The 8,417-nt window shown below is 36.5% G+C and overlaps 1 long non-coding RNA gene across 1 annotated transcript in view; it reads right to left on the reverse strand.

Moving 5' to 3' along the window:
• Window positions 1-537: 537 nt before the first annotated feature.
• Window positions 538-8,417, reverse strand: part of LOC123514823 — a 55,258-nt gene continuing 47,378 nt past the window's right edge. The window contains exon 3 of the long non-coding RNA XR_006677707.1: window positions 538-1,351. This is a non-coding gene — a long non-coding RNA (uncharacterized LOC123514823). The remainder of the gene's footprint in view (window positions 1,352-8,417) is intronic.

The following is an 8,417-nucleotide window of genomic DNA, read 5'->3' on the forward strand; positions in this document are numbered from 1 at the left end:
TGGTGCTTTTAGAAGAGTTAGTGAGGCGCCTCATCTCAAACTCAATCATTCAGTCAATCACCCCTTAAACCCAGACCACGCGGCACACCAAAAGCGGCGGGCACTTAGACACAGGTGACACTACGGACAACCAGCCTCTAGTGGACATACATCAAGTACATGCGAGGATTTCATAAAGACAATATTTAATCCTTTCATTATAGAGGCATTAATTCAATTTCAGTGTAGATGTCATTCGATATATAAAAGTTAGGATCACTTCTTTTTTATCATCGGATTAGAATTCACCTTTAGTTACCCACAATGAACTTATTTTCACTTATTCTGTTATGAATAATCAAGTGTTATTTCTTTCCTATGAAGTTTGTAAATTTTATCTCTTTCTTTCAACGTCGCTGTAAGATACAAAATTATTAATTTTTCTTTTTAGATGACAAGGAAATCTTTTAAGGAAACTGCATTTGAAGCATTTATTTTTTAATCTAGAATACATAACCTTGTGGTGCCTTTATGGGGTAAAAATAAATAAATAAATAAATAAATAAATAAATATATATATAATCGTCATTATCATTCATACGTGGTTTTGTGAACAGTGAATCTGAATATTCACTTTCAGGCATGAGGCTCGAAGCATTACGAGGTTATGTAGGGGACCAACGACGGGCAGCGAGACAAATACTCTTTATAGTATCGAATCCCCACAACGCTAATTCCTGCCCTTCGTTATCCATAAGCGTTTTTGGGCGTGAGGATGGCATGCACCCACACTTAGCGGCCACACCATGAAGCATTTTTCATTATCATTCGTTTACATTCTACCATGAGCGATACAGTATCTTGCTGCTGACCCCGACACCTGTCCCGCCAGCCTGGTCTACCTCAGCACAACAAATGTTGCGAGACGGACAGTGATCAGTCACGGAATTCGAACTTGGCTTGGTGGTGGTTCCTGATTGAGGATGTAATTATGTCAGTAATGGCTTTAAAAAGGAAAGTAAGTCTATAATTTTGCCTGTGACATCAAAGTGGTAGATGTATACGACATCTTTTTTTTCCTGTGTATAAGGACAAGGAATGTCCACAACGCAGTGTCTGTTTGAGAGGGAAAACCACATGTTAATATCGAAGGTTGAAAGTGACATCATGAAGGCTTTGATTGTGTAAAGCCGCCATGAGCCTTTCATTCAGCTCTTGGTGCCCAAAGTGCTTCCATCACCTCGCCTGTCACGGGGTGTAGTCAATTATGTACGTATATAAACACCATTAGCACTGTGAGTGTCGAACATGTCTATCCTGTTCTGCGTCTTATTTGTGGGTTCGTAGCTGCTCGTGCCCTCATCCCGTCTCACTGAAATAAAGTTATTATCATATTAACTGTTATTATTAGTTGTTTTATAACTATAAGCATTATTACTATTATCATTATTGTCATTATCATTATTATTATTTTTATTATTATCATTATTATTGTAATCATTATTAATTATTACTATTATCATTATCATCATTTTTGTTATTGTTGTTGTTATTATTATTATTATTATTATTATTATTATAGTCATAATCGTTAATCATCACTGCCATTATTTCTATCTTCATTTGTTGTTATCATTATCATCATCACTACCACCACCACCACCCCTACTACATCTAATACAACAAAAGCAACAACTAATAATGATAACATTAATTATTATATTACTATCATAATTGTAGTGCCGTTACCACTTCTGTTACTATCACTACTATAACTACCTCCCTGCAAAAGCAAGCAACAGACTCGCCAGCGCCACAAACCTGACAAAACATCAACAACGCCTGAACAATTGGGTATTTCCAGCCCACATCCTTCTTACATACATTCAGGTGTTGACAGAACCCAGCCTCCCCTGAAATGGCAACGCCCAGTCTGGTATTGTCGCGCGTCAAGCCCTCGCGACCTCGGCTTTAACCTCTTTGGGCATTTTATATTTTATTTACCCCACACCCTTATCAGTATTCCGACCGTCATGCACTTGTACGTCAGGGATCGCGTCAGGAGGCACGTTTTACTGCATGCGTGTGTCAGTCAGCGTTGGTGTATGTTGTAGTAGTGGTAGTGGTGGTAGAGGTAGAGGTGATAGTGGTAGAGGTGGTAGTAGTGGTAGTGGTGGTGGTGGTGGTGGTGGTGGGTGGTGGTGGTGGTGGTGGTAGTGGTAAAGGTGGTAGTAGTAGTAGCGGTGGTGGTGGCAGTAGTGGTGGTGATGGCAGTAGTGGTGGTGGGAGCAGTGGTGGTGGTGGTGGTGGTGGTGGTGGTAGTGGTAGTAGTAGTGGTGGTGGTGGTGGTGGTGTTGTTCTTGTAGTGGTGGTGGTGGTGTTGTTGGTGGTGTGGTAGTAGTAGTGGTGGTGGTAGTGGTAGTGGTAGTGTTGTTGTTGGTAGTAGTAGTAGTATTTGTTGTTCTTTGTAGTAGTGGTAGTGGTGTTGTTGTTGTAGTAGTAGTAGTGGTGGTGGTGGTAGTAGTAGTAGTAGTAGTGGTAGTAGTAGTAGTAGTAGTAGTAGTAGTAGTAGTAGTAGTAGTAGCAGTAGTAGTAGTAGTAGTAGTAGTAGTGGTGGTAGTAGTAGTAGTAGTAGTAGTAGTAGTAGTAGTAGTAGTAGTAGTAGTAGTAGTAGTAGTAGTAGTATTTGTTGTTCTTGTAGTATCCGTAATAGTAGCAGTACCATCCAGGCTTTATTAACACCCTCCCCTCCACCAGCAGGAGGTAATTTTCCTGCGTCATTAGATTTATATCAGGAAATTGGGTTAATTCAAAAAGAAAATTAATTGTGTAGCGCAGCTGCAACACCTTTATAGTCCATCATTACAAGTAAGCACCCTTCATTACCTGAGAGTGGTCCCTGTTCTCCTCTAATCCGCTTCAATCGTCGCCCCCCTCACTGAATCCCTTCCTTCTATTGCCTGCATTCATTTTCAGTATCAACATTTACCTGCACCTGACGCGAGGCTGATTCATTCACTTCTTTGACGCACCTGAGCTGAAGTGATTGCAGGTGCCAGGCCTTGTTTATCTTCAGGTGATATTATCGAGAGTTTTGTTGAGGGAAGGATTATCTTATCTGATTGGGAAGTCGAACAGATTTTTCACTTCTAATCAAATTGTTTACGCCATGTTCATAACAGGTGTTCAATTTACCTGTTGTGTTTTAATATATGTTATCGCCAAACGGATGTTGTGTGTGTCACAGATATCAGCTGGAGGTCTTGGAGTGGTTGCTATGTCTCATTGCTATGTTCATCACTTTGAGTTTGTATATTCTTAGTATATTCGTTCATTGTGTTCATTAAAGTGTTGTTCATTAGACACTAGGTTTATGTGATAACTTTTTTTTTTTTCTGGACTTAATTGTATTTCATTTATCCTTTTTTTCTTACCCTGTGATAATTTCTTTGATTTAGTTTCTATTGGTCTGTCATTAGTACTATTATCCATCTATGTTAGAATGAAACTAAGCAAAAAAAAAAAAATAATAATAATAATCACGCATGCAATAAAAGGAAAACTGAAAATCAACTAGAGTAAAAATTGAAATCAATGTAGCACTGAAGTGGACAAATAAAATTCCAACGTCAATGTCTCATCACAGTGAGACTGAACAAAAGATACCCCAAACACGACCCTGTTGGGCTTGTTTACAAATAAAGCCTCAACTCTATGTCAATGAAAGTCCGACATCCAGGCGACTCAATCTCTTCAAACAAGTGAAGCGAGTAATAGAATGAATGCGCTGCTACAGCCAAGGTCATATGGCGCCTCAAACAAGTAGAAAACATACTCCGAGGAAAAAAGAGGCCAATTCCAGTAATACCACACTAAGGATGACAAAACAATATCAAACTCCGAAAATTCACCCTTTTACTTGAAATAATAGATGACTGGACCCTGATCAGCTTCCTTGATGAGCACTTATTATTATTATTATTATTATCATTATTATTATTGGTACCATTATTACTGAACTTGTCAACCATATATTCCAGTCGTAATAACTATGAATAATTCATGATTATTGTTGTACTCTTGTGGTACTTATTATTGGTATCAATATCAGTATTACTGTTATTGCTGTCGTTTTTGTATTTGCTACACACACACACACACACACACACACACACACACACACACACACACACACACACACACACACACACACACACACACACACACGTATTAGTAAGCCATTAGTATGAATTGATAGTATTTTATACATAGTTACCACCTTCAACTATTCATGTGTTGCGACTTCATTGTGTAGCTATTGCATTGTGTTCACCATTCTCACTATCAGGATCACTGCCTCTCATATAACTATTACTTGGACTATCCCTGATATCATTACTGCAACTATTGCTACTAGTAACAGTTGTTACTGTTATCTGCTAGTTCAGAGAACCAATAATGATTACTTCTACCGATTGCATCTCTTTTTATGGACTTTGAATGCCCTTCATTTCTTGGAATGCCCTTCATTTCTATGATTAATCATCACCGACGTCAGTCTTATTATTATTATTACTATTATCATTATTATTATTATTATTATTACTATTATTATTATTATCATCATTATTATTATTATTATTATTGGAGGAGGAGGTGAAAAGAAACATAGGTGCAACTTGTCTGAATGTCTGAACACTATCATTATTGTCATTTTGTCTGAATTTCTGAATATTATCATTATTGTAATCTTTATTATTATCACTCATTATTATTATCATCATCATCCTCGTCACCACCATTATCATTATTACTATAATTATCACCATCATTATAAATGATTACTAATATTAATATTTGTTGTTGCTATTATTATTATTATTATTATTATTATTATTATTATTATTATTATTATTATTATCATTATTATTATTATCACCATTATAATCAGTTATTCTTATCATTATCATTATCAACAATATCATTATCATCATCAACATATAGTATCACTGTAATTGCTATTCTGATTTACTACTGTTGTTATGTTCCTGTAATTTTTCTTTTTCTAATAGAATATTAGGCAAAGGTAACACGCTCCGCTCCATACATGCAACACATTCTTATCTTCATCCTTCTATCGGACTCGGCGCGGCCACACTAAAACACTCCCTACGTTTTCCTTTATTTTCTGTTTGGGTGGTTTTACATCAACACTTTTTTTTTTTACCACACAACAATGAAGTTTGGGTTATTTTACATCAACATACCATATAATGGTCTGATGATGTAAAATAACCCAAACAGAGAAAAGATAAGAAAACTAGTAAGCGTTTCAGATTGGTTACGCTGAGTGAGAATGAAAGATGAAGATTAAAATGTTTTGTGGATATGGAGCGCGTTAACTTTACATAATCTTCTATTGGCAAAAACGACAGAAGCATAACAGAATTTGTAAATCAGAATAGTAAAGATCATAATAAAAATGATATTACTATATACTGACGGTAATAATAATAATAATAATAATAATAATAATAATAATAATAATAATAATAATAATAATAATAATGATGATAATAATAATAATAATAATAATAATAATAATAATAATAATAATAATAATAATAATAGTAATGATAATAAAAATAATAATATACTTTTTACGTGAGAGGGGAAAGCTGGCCAAGGGCAACATAAAACAAAAATAAAAGGCCATCTGAATTACCTGTTTCCTTGCAGGTTCGAGTGTTAACCCCCCCCCAAAAAAAAAATAAATAAATAAATAAAATAAAATAAAAAAATAAAAAAAAATGGATAAATGTCTTGAAATCTCTTTCTTAAATGAAGTTAAGTCATAGGAAGTTGGAAATACAAAAAAAGTAGGAAGTTCCACACTTTAACAGAGAAACGTATGAATGTTTGAGAGTACCGGTTAACTCTAGCGTTAGAGAGTTGGACTGAGTAGGAGATGAGAGGAAGAAGAAAGCCTTGTGCAGCGAGGACGCAGGAGGAGGGGAGGCATGCAGTTATCAATATCAGAAGAGCAGTTAGCATGAAAATAGCAGTAGAACACAGCAAGAGATGCAGCATTCCGGCGGTGAAAAAGAAACAAGGACAGCCAGAGGAGAGGAGTTCATAAAACGGAAAGCTTTTGATCCCACCACCCTGTCTAATAAAACTGAGTGAGTGGAACCGCCCCCAACATGCATACATAAATACATGCAGAGTTAGCAGTTCGGGTGTGACAAAAACTGGCGGAGATGCCTCAGAACGCCTAACTTCATAGAACCTGTTTTTAGTAAGAGATGAGATGTGAAGTTTCAGTTTAGATTGTAAGTAAAGGACAGACAGAGGGTATTCAGTGGAAAAGAGGGAAACAGTTGAGTGTCACTGAAGAAGAGGGAATAGTTGGCTGGAGTATTGTGTCGAGTTGACAGGAGGATTCAAATTTTGAGGCATTGATTCCTACTAAGTTTTCTCTGCCCCAATAAGAAATCTTAGAGAGATCAGAAGTCAGACGTTCTGTGGCGTCCCTGTGTGATCTGTTGACCCCTAAAGGGATGGTCGTCTTTGAATAGACGTAGAAAAGTTTAGGGTGGTATCATTAACGTAGGGATGGAAAGAGCAAGAAGTTTGATTTAGATCATTAATGAATTATAGCAAGTGTGTGGTAGGACATAACCCTGAGGAACACAACCTTTAATAGATTTAAGAGAAAGAACAGTGGCCGTTTACCATAGCAGCAATAGAACCGTAGGAAAGGAAACCTGAGATAAAGTTGCAGTGAGAAGGATAGAAACAGTAGGAGGGCAGTTTTGAGATCAAAGCTTTGTGCCAGACTCTACCAAAAGCTTTTGAAATGTCTAAGGCAACAAAAAATCTCTAAAAGAAGATGACCAAGTCTCAGAAAGGAAAGCCAGAAGATTGCCCCTTAACGGAAGCCATACTGACGATCAGATAGAAAATTGTGAAGTGAGAGATGTTTAAGAATCCTCCTACCGAGGATACATTCACAGACTTTAGACAAGCTATAGGGTGATAGTTTGAGGGATTAGTACAGCCATCCCATTTTTTTAGAAACAGGTTGAATGTAGACAAACTTCCAACAAGAAGGAAAGGTACATGTCGATAGACAGAGCTGGAAGAGTTTGGCCAGGTAAGGTGCAAGCACGGAAGAACAGTTTTTGAGAACAATAGGAGGGACCCTATCAGGTCCATAAGCCTTCATTGCGAAGAATTTTAATCGAAGGCATGAAATAGTTAGAGGGAGGAGGAGAGGGACGGACAAGCCAAGAATCATTTAAGGTGGAGTTGTTAGCAAAAGTTTGAGAGAAGACTTCAGCTTTAGAGGCAGAGGTGATGGCAGTATTGCCATCAGGATGAAGTAAAGGAGGGAAAGATGAACAAGTAAAGTTATTGGAGATGTTTTTGACCATACGCCAGAAGTCTCGAGAGGAGTTGGATTTCAAGAGTGTGACATTTTCTATTTATGAAGGAGTGTTTGGCAGGTTGAAGAAAAGACTTAGCATGATTCCGGGCAGAAATAAAAAGCGCATGAGATTCTGGTGATGGAAAGCTCCAGTACCTTTTATGTGTAATCTCATGTATAACACGAGAACAGGCTGTGTTAAACGAAGGTTCATAAGGTTTAGGTTGAGATAAAAAGAGTGAAGAATGTACGCCTCCATGCTAGACACTTTCATCTCTGTTATGCGTTCAACACACAGAGATGAGTCTGACACAGAAACGGTAATGATTCCAGGATAAATCAGCATAATACCTCCTCAAGTCCCCCCAACGGCAGAGGCGAAACGACAAAGGCACCTCTGCTTCAGGGGATCCTGAGGAGGGATTAGAGAAATACGGCAAGATACAGATATGAGGTTGTGATCGGAGGAGTCCAACGGAGAAGATAGGGTAATAATAATAATAATAATAATAATAATAATAATAATAATAATAATAATAATATTGAATATTAACAACAATTAATAATAGTAATAATAAACATCAATAATAATAATAATAATAATAATAATAATAATAATAATAACAATAATGGTAACAAGAACAATAGCAATAATAATAAAAACAATAATTCAAAGACGATGACTAATAATTTTGTAAAGCAGTATTTAAAGTCCATGAAGAGAGAGATACAACCAATAGAAGCAATCGGTACAGTTTCTCCGAACTGATCAATGATGTATACTGTACAGACAAAAAATAAATTACACTAAAAATGATTAAGTAAAAGTGTCAAAAAAAAAATGTAGAATGAAATGGAAGCAGTGGTCCCAGACTCTAGCATTGTGGCCACACTATGTATGTCTTTTGTTACCAATGCTTCGTGAGAATCGGCCTTTGTTAATTTCCTTCAATAAATTTATATGTAGCAATGTACGTTATCTATTTGAGTATCTATCTATCAATCTATT

The sequence above is a fragment of the Portunus trituberculatus genome, chromosome 38 (assembly GCF_017591435.1).
Source record: "Portunus trituberculatus isolate SZX2019 chromosome 38, ASM1759143v1, whole genome shotgun sequence".
Lineage (NCBI taxonomy): Eukaryota > Metazoa > Arthropoda > Malacostraca > Decapoda > Portunidae > Portunus > Portunus trituberculatus.